General features: G+C 37.0%; 1 protein-coding gene and 1 long non-coding RNA gene across 33 annotated transcripts in view; both read left to right on the plus strand.

Annotated features, from left to right (window-relative positions):
* Nrxn1 (neurexin 1) overlaps positions 1-25,759 on the plus strand; it is a 1,067,728-nt gene that overhangs the window by 185,820 nt on the left and 856,149 nt on the right. The gene's annotated exons all lie outside the window — the stretch shown is intronic.
* Positions 5,892-25,592, plus strand: LOC114709574. Its single transcript, XR_003736945.1, has 2 exons — positions 5,892-11,541; positions 11,716-25,592. It is a non-coding gene; the product is annotated as an uncharacterized LOC114709574 (long non-coding RNA).

Consider the following 25,759-nt stretch of genomic DNA (forward strand, 5'->3'; position numbering starts at 1 on the left):
ATTCTTCTCTCTCCTTGTCCCACCTACTTCCTGCCTGGCCACTGGCCAGTGTTTTATTTATTGACCAATCAGAGCAACAGATTTGACATACAGACCATCCCACAGCACCCTACTTTTTATGTTCTTTTGCACGGCTATCTAGTGCTCCATCAAAACCATTCTAGGATAGACACTGTCTAACTTGTTTCTCTGCAGCTTTATTTCATTCCCAGGCTCCCACGTCACACAAAGCTTCTGTTAACTTAAATTTGTGTGATTTTCCCCTTGTTAATATAATTTTTGTAACAAGGACTTCTCTACAGAGGAAATTATAAATAAAAACATATTTTTTCTTGAATAATTCTTATTTAAACACTAAAACCTATTTGGAGCATCAGTGACACTATTAACTGAAAATTTTTTTTTAAATCTTTTTAATGTTGGCCTCTTTTGCTTCTTTGAAATGGTTTTCAGGATGTCAGGTCTATCCTTAGCACATTTCTAGAAGTTTATTTGGGACTTTGGTAGGTTGCAGAGGTTCTTAGAGATAATAAAATAAATTAAGATAAATACAATTGTGTGAGCTAAATATATCATGGGATTCATGTTTTCAAAGCAAGTGGAAAAAAGCTCCTCACTTGCAGGAACAGGATTCTTTAACGGGCTGGTAGAATAGATGAATTTGAGTCAGCAATTGATTTGAGGAAAATGCATCCCTTGTCTTTAAGCTTCCTGATTGACAGTTTGAGAATGCCAGCTCTAGACAGACCTGACAGCTTCCATGCTGAGAACTCAGTAAGATGATCTGTTTTATAGATGCTCTGAAAAACAAAACATAACAAAACAACACACACAAAAATAAAACCCAATCTGGTATTTGCATGTGGAGGTCACTTGTGTTTCTGAAGACCTGTAAATCTGTGGTTGAATGGATGGAAATTTTTATTTAAGTTGACCCTGGTATCCTCTGCTCCCATCTTTCAGTGTTACAGCCAGTCACTGACTGGTGGATGCAGAAAAAGAAATTGTAATGTGAAAAACAACAATGAGCAGTCATCTCCGAGCCAGTCAGAGATATTGAAATGTGCTATCAGCAGTTGATTGTAAGTGAACAAATTCATGCACTGTGCTTTTCCCGAGAATCCTTACTTCTATCAGAGCAAGTGTTCACAGTAGCTTTCCTCTTTTTTTATTTTCTCTCCAGAGGCTTTATTTTCCTTGCAGTTATTGTCAGAATGGTTATTTATACCAGGAATGCCCATGGCAGCATGGTGGTAAGCATTTGAGAATTATGTGGAGAAAAATTTTCAAAAGTATATTTCATCTCTTACCCCTTAGTACCGCATTCATGCACTCATGTGACATTTATTGAGCGCCTCTGTGCCCTAGAAGCCACTGTAGGCAATAGCAGTGGAGTAAAGAGGTCCCTAATCTCAGCTGTAAGGGAGGGAGCTAACAAGCTGTGAACTGAGCAGGACGATGTCAGACAGTGAACATCCTGCTGCAGTAGACATTTCCAGGGCAGAGACATTTCAGTGTCCTTAAGAAGGACCCCATGTCTATCTGAACCATTTTTAATTCCAACCTTGTCTATGATGCCTTGGAACAGATGTGGCTGATCTATGGATGAAGAATATTTTAAGTGCCTAGATCATAACAAAAACCTATCGGATAGAGAGTATGGAATAAATAAATGATAGTTGCTCTAATGATGATTTTGTGACTTAGTTTTCTTGGGGATGGTGATAATATCTGAAATGATCCTTGATGCATTCCAAAACAAAGCAGTCTTTCCCATTCTAATCAAATTAAAATTCTTTTAATTCAAGAATTGGTTGAGGATGAATAAAGTGTAAAGGACAGCTGCAGTAAACCTGTTTAGTATGTGTTTCTGCTCTCAGTTCCCCTCTAGACTGCTGGCTCTTGCCTGCTGGTGTCAGTGTGTCACCTTCCTCATGTGATGATTGACAGATGGCTTTTAAGAACCAAGGAGAGACAGAGCAGACTGTAAAACCAAGGGCTGAACAAATTTCCTTCAAGAGGAATCACCATGGCACATTTCTATTAGTGCTAGACAGTCTCTCACTAGTCTGTGCATTCTTTTGTATAAGAAATGGATGATTTTGAATTTCTGCATCCCAGATATTATCAACACAGTCTGTTCACAAGACTAAGCTGAGTTTGTTACTTGTTGCAGAAGGAAGCTCCTGCTAGAGGAGTTAGGGCACCTTGACAGTTGGAAGTTCAGTTTAAGAAAGGTCTGTATTGAGTCGTATTTTCCTCTCATGGGTTTAGTAAGGTCCTTAAAGATGGAGTCTTGAATGAGATTGGGTAAGGGTCATGATGTAACAGTTTAGGGTGGAGAGATACTATGTCATGGGATTTTTAAGGAGAGACTTGAGACTTGAGACTGATGGTTGCTTCAACTTGCTGAAGACTAGATGAGCCTTGGGAGAATTTTCTGCACTCCTCAGTTATTTGATTCAACCTGTATCTCATACACTATCTATACTAGAGAAAACACTATAGTAAACTCCTGGTTTTTCAAACATTAAGCTGGAAGAGAAGTAGGGGAGTGGGTTTCCTCTAGCAAGTATCACTACATGGATTTTCACTCTTATTAGGCAAATGAGATCAATAGCAAGTGGAGCAATCTGTGAGAAGAAAGGCTGCATTTTAGTTTAGGCTAATGGAGGAATTATTTAGAGTTCCTTAGAAGGAAGAAAGTCCTTCCATGCTTAGATTAGAACCACAATGCCTTTTCCTCTGTTATTAATGAGCCAATGGTGCCCTTCTATCAGTTGTTAAAGTAGGGATTCAACACCAGGTGCAAGACATTAATGTGTTAATAAATACTGTGCCTTCCCTTGGATTCAATTTCTACAGGAGTTTTTGTGCTTTAGTGTGTGACCCTTGGGAGCAAAAGCATTTTAAAGATTTTATTTTATTTGTAATTGTGTGTGTGTGTGTGTGTGTGTGTGTGTGTGTGTGTGTCCGTAGAGAAGAACGTATCAGTTCCTCTGGAGCTGGAGTTTCAGGCAGTTGTGTGCTGGCAGCCAAACCTGGGTCCTGGGCAAGAGTAGTGCATTCACTTATTGGGTGTTTCCTCCATTCTCTATTGTATAAATCTGAATGTGACCCCATAAATTTTTGTAGGAATTTGATTAGTAGTATGCTTATGAATACAATCTAAGGAGTCTCCATTATATGACATGTGATGTGTTTTGAGTTATTGTATGTCCTTTAAAGATGAGATAAGAAATTGCATGAAAGATATCTTTCCATCTATTTAACAATTAGAACAGATTTTCTTCCAGTGTCTCGCTGTATTCATAACCTAAATTGGAATGTGCATAGTAACAAAAAGCCGTTTGAAGTGGATAATTAGAGCTGAAACATGTATTGGGTAATGACTTAATGGACAGCTAAATGGTAAGCAGTTCTGTTGGTGAAAGTGACCTGTCAGCTCATAGATGAGATATCCAAAAAGATGTGGCAAACAAATCCAAAATGGTTTCTGTCCATGGAGCTTGCATCTCCCAAGGTAGGGCCAGATTGGAACTAGTTTGTTTAACACTTAATCTTAGCAAAGGCTGGGAAAAAAATAATTGTTTGTTATTGTATAATCAAAATAAAAGTTGTCACATATAATTTTGCTTCTTAGATGATATAATCAGTTTGTTTGAATAAGGCTTAAGGATGTCAACACATGAAGAAATATTTTTTTCTTCCAAAAATTGTAAAGGGTTTACTCACCTAAATGGACTGCATTCTGCTTTCATTAAGTATCAAATATATACATTCTACTAGTAATCAATAGTAATCAATAGGCATGAACAGCAGAGAATGCATGTGAAAATATATAGAAAGACCTTGGGGATAATCAGTAGAAGTTTCTGCCAAAACTCTTTGGGATATAGAAAGTATAAGATATACTTTCCAAAGAGATAATTAAAAGGTTTGATATATTTATTTTGTATCTGCTAGCTAAATGATAAAGTGTCTAGTTTTAACAAATGATGATATTGTCTTGACATAAACCACTCAATCTAAACAACAGATATTAAATTGAAGCAAATGTCCTGTGACAAACTTTGCATTGATACTTTACATAACAGAGACAGGGAATTTAGCTATGACAACATGCGCGCGCGTGCACACACACACACACACACACACACACACACACACACACATGCACACACCCTCAGCGTCACATTTGGACAGTGACCTCTTGTTTGGCTGGATTCAAGAAGAAGATAGGGAAAGCTTAAATAAAACTCACTGAATAGAGTCATAGTCATAGCTGTGTGGCTCTGGTAATTAATTTGATTTCTACAAGTAGCTTGCTAATAAATGAATGTAGGAAACTCTAGTTATGTCTGGAAATTTTAAATTCCTTCGACGATATAGCTGTGTCATATTCATGACACATACTGATGTATGGAGATAAATTGCCTGTCACTTAGTGTGGAAGATACTGCTTAAGTTGTACATTAGATGCATATTAAGTTGTGTGGAAGCCCACATTTAGTCTGTCGGTTTCCTCTAGGTAATGGAGCTCATTCATAATGTCATTTTCTTGGATGTGCTGAAGTAGCTAAATGAGCATAGAAGTTATTTATACATTAGCGCGGTATGTAGGACACCACTGTTTTCCACTTTGCGGAGGGGCAGAGGCGCAGTTGACAGGGCGGAATTGATACAGAGTCTAAGAGGCTGCTTCGGTTCTAATTAGCATTTCTTCCTGAATCTGGAAGGGGGCTGGTGAATTTACACATCTGAGCAGTGGAGTCATCTTCTGACAATTTCTTTATGCAAATTGAATAGGCCAGCCTGACAATCCTGGGATGTTTCTGTTTTCTATCTGAACACAGAGCCCAAAATCTTCTCAAGATTCTGGGGCTAGAGAAATAACTCAGCGGTTAATAGCATTTGCTGTTCTTGCCGACACCTGGGTCAGTTCTTCCCACCTATATGACAGGACAGCTTACTTCTGTTTGTAACTGCAGTTATAGGGGATCTGAAGCCATATTCTGGCCCCTGTGGGCACCTGGCATGCTTGTGGTGAACATACACACATGCAGATAAAACACTCATACATTTAAAAATACAAAGAAATAAAATATATTTTAAAAGCCTTGCTAAGATGTTTTCCCAGGACAGGATATTTCTATATTCTCATTCTGATTAATTTAATTTTCTTCTTCTTTCTTGAGAGATCGAAATTTTTAAAAGAATTTTAGCACATAGTATTGATAACATATTCATAAAGGTTTCTTGCTGTCGGATGTGTTTTCATTGCCCATGTGGCTCCTCCCTATTGCAGAACCACTGACCCACGCACAGGTTATCTAGAGTTACACAAGGCATGGTGCAGAGTAAGCACCCCTTCTGATAAGGGCATAGTAAGGATGTAATTGAAATTGGTCTTCCAGGCAAGCCATGATTTGTTCTTCCTTGAGGCTCTCAGCTTGAGCTACTTTTCATTGTCATAATCTCCCGACACCATCTGGACCTCTATAAAGATGCTGGTCTCAGTGGTAAAGTGGAACACAAGGGGGATACTAAATAAAACTTACATAGTGAGAGAAAGCTGTTATTGTTGATGCTAATCATATCTTTTTGAACTTTTCACCTGAGGATATTAAAAGACTCTTCCAGCATCAATCTTGGTTTCACAGTTTGGGAATTGATTGCAAAATTGCTGTTCAAGGAGTTTAAACAGTTGGACAAAGACCAAATGATGAAATAGGAGATAGAGATACACTTTTTAAAAACTCATTCATGGAGCTAGGTGGTGGTATACACGCCTTTGATCCCAGCATTTGGGAGGCAGAGGCAGGTGGATCTCTAGTTCAAGGCTAGCCTGGTCTATAGAGAGGGTTCCAGGACAGCTAGGGCTACACAGAGAAACCCTGTCTTGAAAACCAAACAAAACAAAACCAAAACAAACAAAAAACAACAACAGCAACAAAAAACCAAACCTCATTCATGTAACAAACATAGTTCCCTTTAATGTAGAAATGTTGACATCAGTAGCTTAACTACATATTATTTTTCAATCTGAGACACCAATTGTGAGTTAAAAGAGGGCCTACTAATAGTTGTCTTATGATGAGTGACTTTTAAACTAGGACCATTCCAGGGAACCTCATAGTGTCATCTTGTGTCTTGACAACAAAATGTTTAAGGTAAGCTTTAAATCTTACGTCACCCCTAAGACACATACCCATAAAGCCATTGCTCAATTGTCAAGTCAAGGAGCAATTCTGTAAGCTTACCTTTGCAGCCCTACTTAAAAATAACAGCAACCCTATGTGTCCCTGCACATCTTCCATTGTGTGATATACTTTATTTACCTTCTTTCTTCTGCCTCTCAATAATAATATGGACGTTTGCATATTTGTCTCACTGCTATAGTCTTAATGTGTAAAATAGTGTCTAGCTCACAGTAACTGCTTATTGAATTATTTTTTTCTCATCCATTATGGAACACTGATTGTGTATCGGGCAAAGTACTAAAAGCTAAACACTGATTTTCCTCTGCTGTCATCTGTCTAACAAATGACTTGAAAGTATACTTACAGGTGATGTAAAAGAAAAACTGAGCCTCTGTATGGTGGATTTATGCTTTTTTTCTGTCACAAATAAACTTTACATATAATTCCTTAAAAAATTGACACCTTTTCATGATATTTTCCCAATTATCTTCTCATAAATTTTAATAGCCATTTTACATGTCAATTCATAGTGCCTGCATAATAAATAGATTATTGATAAAAATCAAGTATCTAATGACAATAAGAAGTTTCAAATTATATCTTGAGTACTGAAAAGAATAGCTCTAAACATTGGAGCAGAGATGCATAGGAAGAATGAAAATAATATATTTAAAATATTTAACAAAGACTCAACAAAATAGCTTAAAGGAATTAACATTTAATAAACTACAAATTTGTGGGTTTTCCACTTGTCATTCTCCCCAAGGACAACAAGCCAAAGCTTGGAAAATCGAGGACCTTGTCTTCTGGCTGAGGTAGCTCTGGGGCCCTGCACAGCAAGACACTTCATCTTTTTCTGCCTTAGCTTTATGGTTTATGAGCTCATGTATTCTCCAAGGTCCTCGTATGAGATTCCTGTATCTGCAATATCAAAAGACCAAAAATGAAATCAGGTAGAGCAATGTTTAATATTTCACAGCCCCAGAGACTGAGCACAGTTCTCAGAAATCAAGGTCTTGGCAGGGGCACCCATTCTCTGATAGCTCTGAGGCTCACTCCTCATCTCCTGTTCTTCTTCTGTGTGTGTGATCCTTGCTGCTCCTTCAGGCACCTCACTGTAGACATCTGACTATCTCTCCACTTTGTCTCCACAGTGACTTCCTTCTGTGCAGTCTGTCTGTCTCTGGGACCGGTCCTATCGAATTATTTGCCCACTGTAATGGCCCCACTTTAAGCTCTCTGTGAAGACTATTCCCACATAAGATAACTTTCTGACTACTGAGATTTAGGATTCTACATAGTCACAATTCTAAGCAATATCAAGTAAAATTAATGACAATTTTTACAAATTGCATATTGATTTGTAATGAGCCCAAGTTAATCCTTTCAAATGTCTTTTTCCTCCCAACCTCCCTGCCCCTAGTCTAAATGCAAAAGCCTGTGATTTCATTATGGGAAAGGGAATCGTTTCCGTGATTCATACAACATTTTTAACATTGTTATTTAATGGTTTGCAGAGTAATGCTTAGACAAACATCGAAAAGAAATATGATTTGAGTACTAAAGATAGATTTCACTATTAGTACTGAAGTAGGCAGTGTAGACTGGACAATAAGATGTCATAAACTTTGAGCAACTCTTCGGGCAGCTATTTACTCTTGTAGCTACCTAAGAATAAGATGGAGTGAAACAAGTTTTTGTTGTGTCACATTCAAGCAGTGGCCGCAGGAGGCCACCAGGGTAGATTATTTAAAGACTGGTAAGCCAGTAGAAGCCAAAACTAATGCCCACAGTGCATCACCACAAATTCACATTTGCATGAGTATATTTATAAGGTGAATGGCTGGGCCAATTTTCTGTGCTATGAAAACTCACTTGTTATTTCTCTTTATAAGAAATTCAATGTCAGTTACATCCAAAACTCCTTAGTCTAATAAATTTTATTCTCTTTTCTAGCTACATGAAAAACTGTTACTTAATTATTCAGAGATTATAAAGTCAATATCTCTTGCAAATACAGTTGTTTTTTGCACAGTTATTTGTAACTTTCAGAAGTTTGTAGTGTGGAGTGTTTCCACATGTCTTTACCAGTTACACTGTAGATAAACTGAAAGACACATTCATGAGAATATGACTTTAACTCAATCTCAGTATTTTGGGATAAAACACTGCATAATAAGACAATTATTTACATACACTCAACAAACTTCTATTGGAAATATAAATTGCGATTTTCTTTGATGAGTATTTATAAATAGAGTATGACTGCTTGGTTACATATTTTTATGAAAAGTTAATTTTTTCATTAAAAAAACTTTTTAAAAGAGGCTATTATTCTTTATAATTAGGAGTAAAACAGATTCATTATGATTTTGTCTTATAGAACATTAATAGCACCTCACTAATTATATTGGATTAAAGTATAATTAGTTTATGTGTAAACCTGAAATATTCAGTTGCATGCCTTGGTAAGAACTATTCATTAATGTTTCCATCAAGCCACCAGCTTTCCTGTGTTTATTTAAATACACCTGTCAGAATCTGAGTTGAACAGAACACTGTGGCATTGAACACTGCATAATAAACATCTCAAAGTTTTTTTTTCTCATCTATCTTGACTATTCAATGTCTCACAAATGTGTATATTGCAAGTGTTTTTATGTTCTTGCTGCTTCAAAATCATCCCCGTTTATAAACATGAGCAGTTAAATTTAAAATGTGTTATATAATCTATATGCTATGTTGGAAAAACTATTACATAACTTTACTCATCATGAGTGTATGTAACTATGTATGGTGTATGCATGTGTGTGTGAATATGTTTGTGGGTACCCTTGCCGCTGTGAGCCTGTGTGGTGGCAAAAGGTAGGGCTAATTGTCTTCTATTGCTCTCCACCACATTTTTTGAGACAGGATCTGTCGCTGAATCTAGTCCTCACTGTTTTTGCTAGATTTGCTGGCAAGCAGAACCCTCACTCCCTAACACTCAGGTCACAGATGCACACTGTGGATTCGGACTCTCCTGTGGGTGCCTGGTATCCAAACTCAGTTCTTACATAGAAAGTGTTTACACACTGACCCAACTCCTTGGCCCTATGCAATATATTTACAATGAGTGTTCTATACTACTTTAATAAAATGCATTATATATGAAAATTTCATTTATAAAATTCAAACTGTATAGAGTCAAACAAATATATTTAAATATTTAAATAATTATGTATATATTATCTGCATAAATATATACCAATACTGTCACACAAATGTTCTTCCATCATTAAAATCACTGAATCCCATCCCAAATAACAAAAATCAAGTATTACTTAACATCTTTTTAGGGCTGGTATTTTCAAACTTCACTATAAGACATGTTGCCTAGCAAAAAGGTAAATACAGTTATGAAGACACAATGATAAGGTATTAGGAATAAATACTGGCCTAGAATATATATTTTCCTCTTGAGAGACTGAGCTGTTTGCTCTCAGGAGTTTAATAAGTGTGGGAGTCTGGATAGGAGGGCAGCTGCCTGAATTCAGAACAAACACAGGAGGCAAAAAATGTTTAGTTTGACTGACATGAGTTGACTTTTCTTTCCCCTTTCTCTGTTTTTCTTTAAAAATACTTTAGAAGACTTTTTCACTTGTTCCTAACACTCTTCCTGGGAATATCAGAGAAAGAAACCATGCCCGTATATTTTCCTGTAGTCCAAAGGTACCAGAGAAGAATAGCCAGGTTGACCCATGTACTTTTCACATGTTTCTTACATAGAACAGACTCAACCACTGTTAACAAATACAGTTCATGCTTGTAGCAGCTCCTGTGTGATTAGGTGCACATGCTCAAAAGTAGAGTGCATAATTCCTGCTTTTATACACATATATTTTGGTTGATGGAAAAAGGAAATCGTTGATCATAAAAATGCATTCTAAAGTTAGTAATAGAATGTGTCAAGTAGCCTTTGGAGCACAGCATAGATTATGAGGTAGGTATAACCCATGATATTTGCTCTTAAGGTGTTTACTGTGCACTTGCAAAGGTACAAAGTGCATTACCATGATCTGCTGAGGGACATGAAATGACAGCATGGGAGGCCAAATAAAGAGAGATTTAATATGGGCTATGATTTTTCAAGTTTTATGAAAGATGTAGAGCTTGCATTGGTATGGAAGAGGATTAATAGCCACCTACTCTAAGAAAGCAGGATGCCATTAATCTTGGTGCCCACAATAAAACAAGGGAGTTTAAAGCAAACTGACCTTGTGCCTGAAAAATATGCATAACTTAAAGAATTATCTCTCTCAGCTGTCAAGTTGAATACTGACCATTGAAAGGAAAGCTATACCATTTAAGTGGTTGTAGTAGTTGGTTTAATAGCAGTGGTTTAATAGTTGTAGTAGCAATAGCTACAAGTAGCAAGAACATTCAAATGTTTTATTATGATTTTATGTTAAAATTCACTGCACTGATTTTGTATATAAAGAAAATAAACTTCAATGATGTCAAATGTCTAAGCTAACAGAGTTTTCAGTATTACATCTGAAAGTAAGTTTCCAATTAATATATGATTGGTCCTAATTGTATTTTAAAGTGGTAGCATTGTGTTCTTCTTGCTTTTCTTTAGAATATTCCATCTGGATTTTCCCATGTATATGGGGAGGAAACAACCAGATAGCATCTCTTTCATTATCTTCAGCTGTTTACTGGAGTGTTTGTTTGTTTTTCTTTATTTGCAATGCTGCACATTGAACTCAGGACCTGATGCGTAACCATTTAAGCACTCTAGTTTTGATCCACATCCACAGTCCTGTTTCTTAAAGCTGCTGTAATTGATTATTGATTCATTGGTTGATTATAAAAAGTTAGCAGTTTATAAGTCCCAGTTGGTTTTTTTTCCGCCTCTGGCAAGTGAGATGTAACAATGGAACATTCCTTTTCACAGGCCCAGTCTTGGTGGGACTGGGAGATGATGTTGAGTATCTCTGAGGTTTATTTAACTTCCTGGTCTCTGCATTACCACTTGCCCAGGACAATTACTTTGAAATATTGTACCAGGGTACTAATTTCGGTTCTTTTTGAATTTGTTTTTGTTTAAATGTACATAAATCCATTTGGTGGATATCACTGTTTTTTGTTTGTTTGTTTGTTTGTTTGTTTGTGGCTAAACACTCCTCAGAAATCAAAAATACAGAAATCTAAAGGACTTTGTAACTTAGACCAGGATTACCAAAAATCATGGAAGAAAAATAAATACAGGGACCACAACCAAGTAAAGAAAGCCAACAATGCACCTATTTTTCCTATTCATTTTCCAAACTAGAACTTGATAATTTTATTTGAGGTTTTTTTTTTTTTTTTGGTTTTTCGAGACAGGGTTTCTCTGTGTAGCTTTGTGCCTCTCCTGGAACTCACTCGGTAGCCCAGGCTGGCCTCGAACTCACAGAGATCCTCCTGGCTCTGCCTCCTGAGTGCTGGGATTAAAGGCGTGCGCCACCACCACCCGGCCTCATTTGAGGTTTTTATGTGCACACTTCAGATAGAATAACGTTTTCATCTAAAGAGGCAGTAAGTACCCCCTTCACCTTTTGACAATTCAGTGCTGAGAGAGCTGGGGATGTGGTTGAACTTGCTTCTCTTATTCATAAAGTCTACAGCATTTATTTTCTTGCCTCAAACAGTGTTGCTGGTGAGAACAAAGCCAGGTTCTAACCTCCTGAGCTGCACCTGATTCTGGTAGACATTGGACACGAGTTCTCTGACATCTACCTCTGTCTTCTTCCAGACAGTATTTACATTTGGACAACATAAACTAATACAATTATGTTGATTTTTTCTAACATTTAGCAGTTTACATATTTAGAGCTTTATTCATTTAGGATTAATGCAATCAATTATGTCAAAGTTTAATTTTGAATGTTTATGCCCATATTTCCTCAGAGAACTTTAATATTCTCAAAGCAAATGTCATCTGCTAGTGTGTCAATTATCATTATTACTGGCAACATTTGCATTTTTAAGTCACTGACTAAGAATAATCTATTAGAATTTACTTTACCTATCAAATAAAATTAAAATCACCATTTAAAACTACTGGTAAAATTCCTTCAAACAAAGGCCAAAATATTTCAATTGTAATTTCTCCCTTTATTATTGAAAAACAATGATGCAGAACTACCTATGAAATTGGAAATAAAGGTCAAACATGCATTTCTGTGGTGGGCTTTTCAGTTCACTTCCCTGAAATCTTAAGGGTAACACTATATTTTCATATATGTCATATTACCTCCTCTTTCACTCTGGAGTTTTTGGAGAAAACACAGTTGGCTACCTTCTTTACATTATTGCCTTTTCTGTAGATTTGTCTTTAAAAATTAACATAGGTTGAAACTGTCTTCTTTTTAGGAAGGTGCTAAGGGTTCTATGAATTCAACAAATAAACAAATGTACTTAATGAACCACAATAAAGAAGAAGAAACTATTCCACCAGCTCCCCCCACCAAAAAACAAAAACCCAAACCAAAACCCCTCCCATTCTGTCTGTAAACATACTCACGGTACCCCCTAACCAGAGGAATCTACTGAACTGTCAACCACACTACAGTTTGGCATTTTGTGATACCATATAGATGGCATCATATGAATGCCATCGTGCTATATGTAATCATTCAAGACATCTATCAGCATTGCCTTTGAGATTTGTAAATCACACATGTATGAGCAATTCATTGCTCAGTATTACTCTGTTGCAGGGACATGCTACAGTTTCCTTACTGTGCACCTTGTAAAGAATATTTGTGTATAGAAGCTTATTTGCATTAATTGAATGCAGTTCTGAATACAGCAGCTTTAAACTCTCGTACATGAAGCTTTTGACATTTTCATTTGGGTAAACATCTAAGAGGGGGACTGCTGGGGCAGAGGGAAAGTGAACAATTAATTTTGCAGAATATTGTCACACTGTTTTCTAGAGTGTCTGTATCATTTGTATCCCTAACAGCAAGATGTTCTATCATCTCGTATCTTTGTCAACACTTGCTATTATCTGTTTTTATTTAATTTTGGCCATTCTGATATTTTATTTAATTATGATTTTGATTTACATTTCCTTGTTGGCTTAAATTTCTCCTCTGTTTATTTCCTTTCCATATAGTCTTGTAGAATGGTTTTCTAAGTTTCATTCATAAATTAAAATTGTAGAATTTCTTTATGTTGAGTTGGGGTGTTCTTTATGTATTCTGCAGCCAAGTCCTTTGTTTGAACATTGGCTTGCAACTGAAAATGATTCCATTTCAATTCCTTTACCTGTTAAATAGTATGTTTTCTTTCTGTGTCATATTTTTACCAAGAACAACATAGCATATGTTGAACATATACTGCCAAGGCCTCATATTTACCTGCATTGATAGATAACATTGCCTATTCATTATCATATTTTTCATTGTCTTCACTATTCAACTAATCCCTATGATGTCCCATTCTGTATCAAGTTCTCATTGACTCCTTAAAACTCACAATTTCATTGTTGCACATTACTCTGATTGACGTTCTTTCACACACATTTATCCACATCTCTCTTGCTGGCAAAACCATCCCACTTCACGTCTCCTTGTCCTCATGTTGAGCTTTCTATTCATTCTGCTACTTTGATTATTTTTCTGGATTTAGTAGACATGTGAGACGAAAATAATATTTTCATTGTGCTATCCCCTACTAAAAAATCTGCCAGCTTGCCACTGCCTAAAAACTGGTGTCCAAACTTAGAAACTTGTTACTGAAGGCCTTCCATTTCACCCTTTTTTTTCTTTCTTTAATCTACCTACGACTCTGTATGAACACTCAGACACACTGATAATGTCCTTTTTCTTTTCTTTTCTTTTCTACACACCACAGCTATGAATAGACACAAAAGAAACAGTTCCTCTTCCGGAAGACACACAATCTAGTTTATGAAGCAAACTGGCTTTTTGTGTGGCAGAAAAGCTAACCAGCCAGTCTATCTATATTCTGGAATCTTTTTCATGTTAGGAGACCAGAAATACAGCTATATTTTCTAGCAATATTCTGTAACATTTATTTTTGTTCTGCACAGAAAGAGAATCAAACATGTTGATATTACACTGAAAAAATATATCTTAAATGTTTATCCCAAATGGCTCTATTAATCATGACAAGGAACAGACCTTTGTAGTTTCCTATTGTGTCTGACATCTTTTGCTCAGCAGCCTTTGCTTGGGATTTATCTATGATGTTGTATGAAGCTCTGGACTGTTCATCCTCACCACAGTCTTGTGTCCATTGTGTACTCGTTGTATCAGTTCCCTTGATTTGGACACATGCGTTGAGGGAGTTTCGGGTTTGTGATATGAGAACCCATGAACATTTTCATGTATGTTATTTTGTGAGCCTTCATAATCTTTTCTTCCACTCTGTGCTAGGATTGAGAAAGCTAAAATATGGCATACATTGTCCAAGAGCTTCTGTGAAGGCTACCAGTCACCAAAGTGGTCGATTTATTTGATATAAGAAAGACTACTTTCTGGAATCTAGTTTGGGAATGGACACATCTTGGTATTAAGTGTAATAAACAGATAAAATTAGAAAGAGACACTAGGGTATGAAGTCCTGACAGAATAGGTAGTGTTGCTTCCCTGCAGTTTCAGGGTGACAAGGGTGCAGGTGGCTTGTGGGGGAATGAGTGTGTTTGAAGACTGAGGCGCAGAGCCTTGCTTCCCGTACAATAGGTAGTGTGTGAAGCAACGCTTCATGAACTTTTTTTCTCTTTTTTTTCATTTAAAAACATGTGCCTAAGGTTTCAAGTGCTTTTAAATTAGCGTAGTCTTGAATGGATGCTAATAAAACTACTGTGTGTGACAATTGATAATAAAGTCCTTGTGTCTTGTCGGCATGTGGATGGTGTTTTTATTATTCAAAGGAGAGCATGGGGCTTTGTTCATTTTAACAAAATACTTCTCCAAGGCTATTTGAACCTGCCTCCCTTTCACTGCTACACCACTGAACTGTCTCAGAAATTCACTACTTTTTCTTGCCTAAATAATTTCCAATAATCCAGACCCATACATATTGGTAGCTGAACACGTTGAAGAGCATAAACAAAAATAATAGACGTTGTGCCAGTGAAGGAGTACAAACCCAGACAAAGGTCTTGTGCCAATTAGGACAATCTACAAACAGCTGCTGTGTTCCCGGTGGTTTCAGCACCGCGGCCAGCGACTTGAAGAAGAAATGAGCTCATTCTTCCCCCAGCAGGCAGTATTCTCTGGGTTCCTGTGTGGCTTCCCCTCTAGCAAGGAGCACAGACTCACATTGTGAGCTTCGCTGTGGGCAGACTGAAAAGATGCACAAGGCACTCTTAATTGGGTTCATTCAGATTCTGGAATTCTGAAAACTAAAAGGGTCTGTGAGGGAAGCTTATATGTTTTGTTACTAAAATTTAAATGTTTTTCATAAATGTAAACTTTAAATTTAGATATAAATGTCAATAATTTATTGGAGGGTGAAATTTTAAAAAGTCTTCCAAAGAGTTTATTCTCATTTATTATGATAGCCTGAGGGTCAACTTTATTGGTATTGTGAGTAGTGCCATTTGTAACATAATATAAAGGCATATTTTCCCAAAGCATTTTATAAACATATATGTTATTTATTTTAATTATTATGAGTTTTAAAAAAAACTGTCTTTAAAGGAAAATTAGCTGCTATAAAACAATAAATTAAAGCCAGATCTTAAATTTTGACATTCATGAAATCAGGCATAAAATGGGAAAAATGTAATAGCCAGTTTTTCCTGTAAGCATGGCTCTATCTTTGTAAGACTCCCTTCATTGCAGGCACTGGCCTCAGCAGCTTCTTTGAGAATGCCTGGCATTCTTAGCTGAATAAACCATTACCAAGGTCACATATGACAAATCCAGTGATCACTCTTCTTTCCTCATTTTATTCATATGTTTTCAAGTCATATAGCTCACACTTTCCCCTTTCCTCACATACTCTTGACTATCCACTGTCCATATCTTTCTTGGCCTTTTGAGCTGACGTCTGTAGTGCAGGTCTGCTAGGCTGTCTGCTTGTATCTTTCACCAAGGTGTCTTTGCTGTGACTTTTATTAGGGTCTATATTCGATGAATCACAGTCATGTATGTGATCCTGATCTCCACAGAGAGCTCTAGCTTATGAATCTAAACACACAGCCGACATTTCCACTAGAATGTTTAAGATGCATCTCAGACTTCTCAAAGTGGTTAACAGAGCTGCTCATCTTCCTTTAGAAGCATCCAATTTCCACATCAGCAATAACTGTTAACTTTTATCCCATGGCTCAAAGTAAATACCCAGGATTCGAGGCTGCAGATATAGTTCTGGAGTTAGGAGCACTTGCTTCTTCAGTGGATCCAGGGTTGGTTTCTAGTATCCACATGGTAGTTGAAAAATCATCCATGATTCTAGTTGTTAGGGATCTAATGTCTTCCTCTAACATCCTTGAGCAACAGATATATGCATGGTACACATATACAGATGTAAACAAACATTCATTCACATAAAATTAAAATAAATAAATCTTAAATTAAAAAAAAAAAACTAGGATTCATCCTGTATTCCTTACTGACTCCACCTGGAAATGTGTATGTGCACATATCACCAGTCATTGAAAGGACAGTTAGGTCTACATTCAAAAAGTATTTCCAATTGTTTTGGAAACAATTAGCTGTTTCAAGATTCACGCCACCACCATCTGTCAGCACTATGCCTACAACAGTGTCCTGATCTCATCTCTCCAGCCAGGCTGTTTACTCCCATCTCCCTATACTTCCTGCTTGTCATGTGCACCAGGTCTTCCTGTCAAGCTTTCTGTTTCCTTTGTATTGTTCCTATTCAGAAGTTTCTTGTGTGCCTTTTTTTCTCTTTATAAAACTGTCTCCAAATGGTATATAACTACCTCAAACCAAATAGCAAGCTGTTCTCTGTGAATGCCACCTTGATATCCTATAATTTATCTCAACCCTACCACTATTTCTCTGGAAATAGTGTCAGATCACATAGATTGAGGGCTTAAAACCAAGAGACTACCCACCCCCCCACCCACACACATACTTCAGATGTCAGTCATAAGCACAGGTTGACATCTGTGCTTCTACTTGCTCATCTATAAATTGAGGCTCCTGTGAGCCCCCTTTGGGTTGGATTAATTTACTAAAGTGTCTCACAAGCCTCAGGAAAATGGTTTGTTTTGTTATGAAGAACACTGCAAAGAATACAAACAGCTAGATGAAGAGCTGGAAAAAGCGTTGACATTCCAAGTACTTTATAGATAAGTCACCCTCCTCCCCTAAGCCCCCTGCATGTCAGTTGCCTTGAAATTCTATGAATATAGTTTTGGGTGACTTTGGTTATTTAGCCATAGATGATTAAGTAACAGGCATGACTGATCAACTTAATCTCCAGCACCTCTGTCCTTAAGGTAAAGATGAAAGTCCTAAACTCTATCACACCAAGTCTTTTGATTGAACAGACACCATCTCAAAGCTACCTAGCAACCAGCCCACCAGAGAGAACTCCATCAGGGACCACCCCATCAGGGACCATCCCACCAGTTACTAGCATACAAGAAACATCATTTCACTCTTTATTCCAGATTTCCAAGGCTCTAGTAGCTTCTATATCAGGAAATGGGAATATATAACAAGTATGTGTGTGTGTGTTTGTGTGTGTGTGTGTGTGTGTGTGTGTGTGTGTGTGTGTGTGTGTGTAGTTACAAAGCACAGCATTGTAGCAGGAATCACGTCCATGTTTCTCACAGTTATGCTTCTAGCATATAAATTATGCCTACCATGAGGCAGTCAATTTTACTAAGTGATTCAGTGAACTATCAGTATATTGGAATTACCCAGAGAACATGCTGGGAAATTATAGAAAGGCATGTCGTACTTTACTGATTTATCCACATTATTCTCTGCAATCATCTGCCATTTGTATGTAGTTGTTTCAAGCACACAGGAGGGTTCTAGTGTGCCTCCTTTAAAAACACCATAGTAAATTGCAAATGTACGAACCCCGTCTTTAGTTTTCAATTAGCCTGATACAAATTTACAAGTATTCCTGTGACTTATCTTACTGAAGAGAGCTTAACCTTACCCAGTAGTGACTTTGGAGGTCCAGGCTCTTGCTATTCAACTCTCAGTCAGTCCCCATTCCTGGGCTAAACTGTCTATTTTTGCCTGGTGAGCCCCAAGAGAAGTGGGTATTTTTCTGTCTGAGCCTCAGGTTTATCCAGAGGCTTCAAGTGGGAACCATTTATTGTCTTATCCAGGTGCTGACCCTTTGACTATGCCTCTGGCCTTAGCATACTTATTTGTTTAGCCCTGAGGCGGGATGTCTATTTTCTTTTGCTGGATCCTGACATGTTCCATTTCCTGGGAGTCCCACCACTCAGACACGTACTAGTGTTTTAAGAGCAGCTACTTTTATGCTGAAGATTATGAAATCATAAAATTTAAGGGGTGGTAAGCATTTTTGGTATTGCTTTTCTCTGCATCTTTATATTCAAAATGTGAGCAAGAATGAGCCAAGGGATAATAGTCATACTTTTAAAGTATTTAAGACATCAAAAATGCTGCATTTAATGATTTTTTTTACATCTACCAGTTTCTACATGTCTCTCTCTTACACACAGATATACACTCACTACAACTGATTTCATATCATTTCATGCTGTAGAGTTTTCCTCTGGTTGCTCAAAAATTAGCTTTTCAATTGTCAATGTAAAGAGTACTTGATAAATGTTATTTTCCTGTCTGTATGTGTGATTGGAATAACTAGGGGATGGGTCTATGCCTTCAGGTTCTGACCTAGAGCAAGACCTACACCGCTAACAATAGAGTATTTCTGTAATGGGGACCACATCTTTTCTAGGCACTGTTTATGTGTAAGGCCTCGTGGAGAGGAAGGCACTAAGCTCTCCACAAGTGCTGGGTGCTGTCATAGAGGGGAGAAGCCAGTTCCTCATATCCCCAAAACCTTTTGATGTAGTGTGTAAAAAATGAAATTCACTTCCTGGATGGAAACTACTCAATTTGATCCCACCCATCATCCCTAATTTGATTTTTTAATGGTGAGTCCCTCATTTTATTGGCTTACTCAAAAATAAAGCAATGACTAGCCAATTATTGAGTGTTTACTAACATGTAGCTAACACATTTCTTCTTGCTTTGGGGACAAGATTAATTAACATATAGACAAAATTCTTCTGATTGCAGCTAAACAGGACATTTTTATTTGTCTTGTAGTCCAGTTTGAGTCAAGAATTATACATTAGACAGTATTGTATCCATCAGAAATATAGATTGTCACATGTTTTCTGCCACTAATAGCAACAAAGAACTGCTAGCATTAGTTATCCACCTTGTGACTTGGAAAGCCTTTACTTTGCTGTGGCTCTATGGAGGTAGATGTTGCTCCTTCTATTGTTCATGCCAGGAAAATATTTCAAACTTTCAACACTCCTGGGTCTGTACTAGTGTTCTAGGGCTGCAGGATTCTACCTCCATTGTGTCACCTGTAAAGGTTAGAGATAGGCTTCTCATCACCTCTAGTTTTCAACAATGTATGATATCTAAAATACACTTAGCAACTCGGAGCTTCATGATAACTGAAGGAGCTACTGATCCACTATTGCAAACATTTCCCATCTGCAGAGAATTTAATATGCACATAGTTAAAACGGGGGAACTCAAAATAGACCCCGGCTCACCAGTGTCTACGTTCCCTTGACATGTGTGCATTGATTATTGATATATTGTGTTATTTTGTCTAGTGATATTGAATGATTGAACACTAGAAATGCAATTGTGTACTCCATTGCTTAAGAAGTATGTGCAATAAACCAATAATCAGCCACACATTCAATCAAACTAATTCATTCCTGTGTGTAAACAGCAACTCTATAAATAAAGTATTTATCTGCAATTTAATTAAAAGCCAGGATTTAAATTCCAGGAAGAGGCCTAAGTTAGATTGGCAGGCAGATACACTAATGCATTATTATTTTTTAAATTATACTAGATAGGTCTCATGGTATATTAAATTTGATATGAAAAAAGAAAGAGTATGAGGACTAAATATCTGAAAGACTATATTATTGAAGCTACCAATTGGTTTATAATGCAGAAATTCATGACCCTGCTTTCTTGTTTCTCTAAACAAACACTGATTAAGAAGGAGTATGCCTTCTGCTTTGTATTACAGCCTCTTGGCTGTCTGCTCATTGAAGCATCTTACAGGCTAACTGGGTCCTGAGGGTGGCTTATCTTCCACAAAGATGGGGATTTCTTAAGAACACATCTTTGTGCATTTCTTGCAGGAATAACTGTGTTCAGTTTCCCTTATTTTTATACAATCACTTAAATTCAGCTAGTATGGAAACTAGCAATGAGTGCTACTTATGAATTTTAACATCCCTTTCCTCTTTGATAAAGATATGAACTACTAATTTGAAACATATACCATATTTATTGATTTTAAGTATTGAGAGTAAAGCACATCATTACAAAATTTTGTCTTTTTATTTAAAAATAAAAGTATAGGTCATTAAAATCTAAACCTTTTTTGCATTTCTTGCATTCCTGCTGACACTCTTATAAGAGATGAAAGATAACACTTCATTCTGTTTTTTCTGTCCATTCAAATGGTGTTAAATCAACGGATCATAAACTACTTGAAAGTAAAACAAGCTCTTTATTCATACCTGACTAGAAGTGAGTTGCACTCTTAAGATATTACCCTATCAAAACATTTGGCTTCTACCCCTAGACATATTTTCTTTGCATTTTTGTTTGTTTGTTTATTTCAGAAAGTGTAAAAAACAAAAAATGCAAGTCTTTCCAGAATGTAATCGTGTTGGAGGCTCTATGACCCATCACCTGGTCCAGCCACTGAAAGCTTGCATGACTTGTCTTGATTTTTCTTCCTTCATGTTAGTTGCTAACTCAACAAGCATCACCTTTCTATGGCATTTGCTTCATACACTGTAGCCTCATTAGGTTTTTTATTCTGTACATGCAATATGAATATTACATTTCTCTAAAGCTTTCCAGTGAAGAGCTCAGTAGGTCCTTTTATGGCCATGTAAACCTTTCTATTCCACCCAGCTGTTTCATCTTCACAAGTGGCTAAATATTCGATGGTATTGGCTTGCATTTCTATAGTGTTTCCTCTGTCCAGCATCCTTTGACTTCTGTCTACATTAATTCATTTAATAATCACTACAGTCTTCTCTTTATACAAATGAGAAGATTTAACCTCATAGACATTAGATCATTTGTTCATTGTCACACACCTACTTGATGGTGGACGGATTTATCCACTTTGGGTAGACTTAAGACTCTACACTCAGGTATAAAGTCAGCTTCTTCCCCATTCTTTATTTTCCTCATTAGTTATGTGTGGAGATTGGCACTGATGTCATCAAAATTTCGGTGAAGCCATAATTACATATGTTGATAGAAATAAGTATAATTTTAGAAATCTCATACTCCCTGAACTAGAAGATAATACTCTGCTGATAATTTCATGCAGACATAATAGTCGTGACATATCTTTAATTTTAATAACTTTGAAAGTTGCTTATTACTGTCTTCTACATAATGCAAAACAGAGTTCTAGACCTGGAGACTTTCAATATCTGTTTTTCTGAGTCTACGGCTGACTGGCTTCTCTGAGAAAAATAGGTACTGTAGTTGACTTTGATCCTTAGCTGTCAGGTCACACCTGGAAATTTGATCCTTAAACCAACCCAAGTTTCTCCTTGTTTGTAGCTCAAGACAGTTTGAGTTTATACGTTTAGTTTATAAGCAAGTATAACATTGAGACATTGCTCAATACTCCAGAATCAATTGGGGAGGGAGATAGTCATAGAAGAAAAAAAATCACTGAAAGAGTAAGTCTGAAATTTTCACCACATACCATTTTGTGCTTTTAGATTTTTTGTGATTTATGAATATATCTTGCGTTCAAAAATTAAATCAGTGAAAAACATGCCTGGGATCTTAGAATAACTCCTTGACAAGGATCAAGACCAAGACTGCCCTTGACCTAGCCAAAAGATCAAGGTGTTCTGAAATACACAACAGTCTTGTGCAGTGAATTAATTGGAATCAGCAAAGCAGTAAGAATGGAGAGACATAGGGCCTCAACAGGAAGCAACTGTGTAAAGAAAAGCACCAGAGAGACTAATGGGGAAGAGAGAAGAGAGCCCCTGCTGGACAGCTCTATACCAGCTCTATACCAGCTGGAACAGGAGGGGAAGCAAGTTTAGTGGAGTCCAGAGGAGCCATCAGTCCACAGCAGCCACAGGCTGTCTCAGCCCTGTTTTGGCTATTCGACACCTTTATGGTTGAATATGAATTTTATGACTTCATTCGATTTCTACATTAATTATCATTGAGATTTTGAGAACAATTTTCTTGGCTCTGTATCTTCCTTTAGGCAGTTTTGGGTATTTTAACTACATTAAGTATACATTCACTGAACAAAGGAATAAATTTTTAGTTATTTGTATCATCAGCTTTCTTTCAAAGCTGTGGTTTTGCATGTATCGGTCTTTTATCTCCTTAGTTAAATGTATTGACAGGTGTGTTAGCGTTTTCAAAGCTATTGTAAATTGAATTGCTTTCACACTTTCCCACCAAGGTGGTCATTGTTGTATGTGTTAACACAACTTACTTTTGTTTCTATTTAATACTGCATAACTTTGCTTAATTTATTAGTTTTAAGCATTTATGTACTTTGTACCTATGTATGAAGTATTTCAGGTTTTCAGCAAGATACTATGTCATCTACAAACACACAGCATTTTGTGTCTCCCTTTCTGAATAACTTTTCTTCCCTACTTACCTAGCTTGAACTTACTGTATGTAGGAGGGTAGGGTGGGCATCCTTTGCCTTTTCTGACTACAGATGAAAGTTTGAATTTTCCTCTTTTGGATATGTTAGTTTGGGGCTTTTCATTCTATATAATTCTATATAATAGCAATTTCCTGCTATTCCTGTTTTTTGTTTGTTTTTGTTTTTGTTTGGGGGAGTTGTTTTGTTTTTTCCAATGTTTCTGCACCACTGACTGAATCTCATTACTGGTCATCTCTCTGTTTAGACTTTCTGTTTTTCAGTGAGTCTCCATAGGTGCTATGAATCCATGAATTAATTCAATTTTATGGACACATTTTTCCATGTACTGGTGTCTGATTGCATACAGCAGACTCTTGTACTCTCTTAACCACCCATGGGATTCTAACCATGGAAACTTTTACTCTTGCATATCCTCTTTGAACAGTTTTCTGGCCTGTGTCCTCTGCTTATTTTTACTCTGATTTTTTTTTTTCTGTTCTTTTATTGGTGAAACTAGATTTCCACAATTCTGGAAATATAGTGAGTGGCTTCCTTGAAATCTCCTTTTATATACTACCTGTTTCTGAGTTCCTTAGTCTTGCAGGGTTAAACCCCAACTTGTGTTTTGAAAGGTAAATACTGCAAAAATAAAGTAACCATAAGACCATAGCAATGCTTATTACTTTCCTCCCAACATCTTAAGGAGAGTGACTAACTATAATGAATCATTAAACTATACAATTGCTGCTTTAAATATGGAAAAACTCACCTTCCACAATTTAGTAACTCAGCAACAGTCCTACTTAGTTAGACTTGCATACATACAGAAGTAATGAACTCAGACCTTAATGACCCATCATATCAGGGCAGAATCCTCCATGGTCCTGGGAGCAGTAAATGCCTTGCTGTGACACAATTTTTCTCATGGATTTCCTCTAAGATACAGAAGTTTTCATCCCATAAATAAAATAACCGGAAAGCATTGAAGGATAATGTTTAGTTAATAAAGAGTGGCACTTTGGTGATCAAGATAAGCAATATCTGCTTTGTAACCATGTAAGATTTATTTTTCACTTAAGTTCTCCTGTTTAGTTCCTGCCAAGAAAACCAAAGCAACACATTTTCTAGATACCTGGTCTAGAATTCCTGGTGCATAGTGTTATTAGGCTAGCATTCCTAGGGTACAGGGTCATTAGCCTAGTATTCATGGTGTATCAGGTCATTAGCCTAGCATTCCTGAGAATAAGGAGTCATTAGCCTATCCTTCCTGGGGATATGGGGTTATTAGCCTAGCATTCATAGGGATATGGGATCATTGGCCTAGCATTCCAGAGGATAAGGGCTTTGGCCTTGCATTCCTGGGAATAGGGGTCATTAGCCTAGAATTCCTAGGGGTAGAATGTCATTGGTGTAGCATTCCTGGGGATAAGGGGGTAATTTGCCTAGTATTTCTGAGGATATGGGATCATTACTTTAGCATTCCTGGGGGTACAGTGTCATTGGCCTAGCATTCCTAGAGATTAGGAGTCATTTCATTAGCCTACCACTCCTGGGGAAAAGTGGTCTTTAACTTAGCATTGCTGAGAGTACAGTGTCATTGGCCTAGCATTTCTGGAGATAAGGGGTCATTAGCTTAGCATTCCTGGGGTATAGGGTCATTGGCCTAAGTTTCCCAATGATATGGGTCATTCTCCAAAGTTTCTAAATAAGTTCTGTGCTTGGGCTGAACCTCAGTGGTTAAGCACTTGCCTAGAATGGGTAAGGTCCTGGGTTCCATTCCCAGTACCACACAAATTCATTCTGTATACCATTTGTTTTCTGATACTTTTACCATGGAGGAAAAGGGTGGTGAAAATGTTTCTATTTTCTCAGCATAATTCTCCTCTTTCTGCTCTGAGAGTTCAGGCATCAAGGGGCTCCTGATCAGTGTAAACAAAATTGTGACATCAGTGAGAATTTCTCCTTAAAGGTTACAAAGCAACATCATCTTCCACATACCTCAGTGTCATAGTAGATGATGACATGGGACCTATCATTTTCCCTAACACAACTTTGACTTACCATTAAAGGAAATTCATTTCTTTTAATATTGGGAGATAATCACAATTCTCTGGTTCTTAGAAATGATGACAATACAGTATCTTGAACTAGTATAATTAAAAGGTAAATACTGATGCTCACATATTAATTATTTTTAAATGTGTATGGACTTTCTTGCTTGCATGTATGTCTGTGCACCATGTACATGACTGGTAAGTGTGTGGGCTAGAAGAGGGTGTTGGCTCTCCTGAGACCGGAGTTACAGCCATTTGTGAGCTGCCATGTAATTGCTGGTAATCAGCCACTGCTCTTAACTACTGAGCCATCACTTCATCCTCCAATATTCATGTGTTTTGGTCATACAAATGACACTACTGTTCATAGTGGATGCTTCTTACAAGGTGAGGTCTACATTAATGTTCTAGATTCAAAGGTCCTGGGGCTTTTTTTTTTTTTTTTTTTTTTTTTTTTTAAGAAAACAGAGAGTAGTTTACGTGTATGCCATTTTCTGTTGGGAGCTATCTCACATTTCTCTGGATAGGCTTATGTATGATTTGATCTAAAAAAAGATGGGCTCTGAGAATCCTTTCAGATATAAAATCCTGTGTAAAATGATTGCCTCT

This window comes from Peromyscus leucopus, chromosome 22, assembly GCF_004664715.2.
Source record: "Peromyscus leucopus breed LL Stock chromosome 22, UCI_PerLeu_2.1, whole genome shotgun sequence".
NCBI classification, from domain to species: domain Eukaryota; kingdom Metazoa; phylum Chordata; class Mammalia; order Rodentia; family Cricetidae; genus Peromyscus; species Peromyscus leucopus.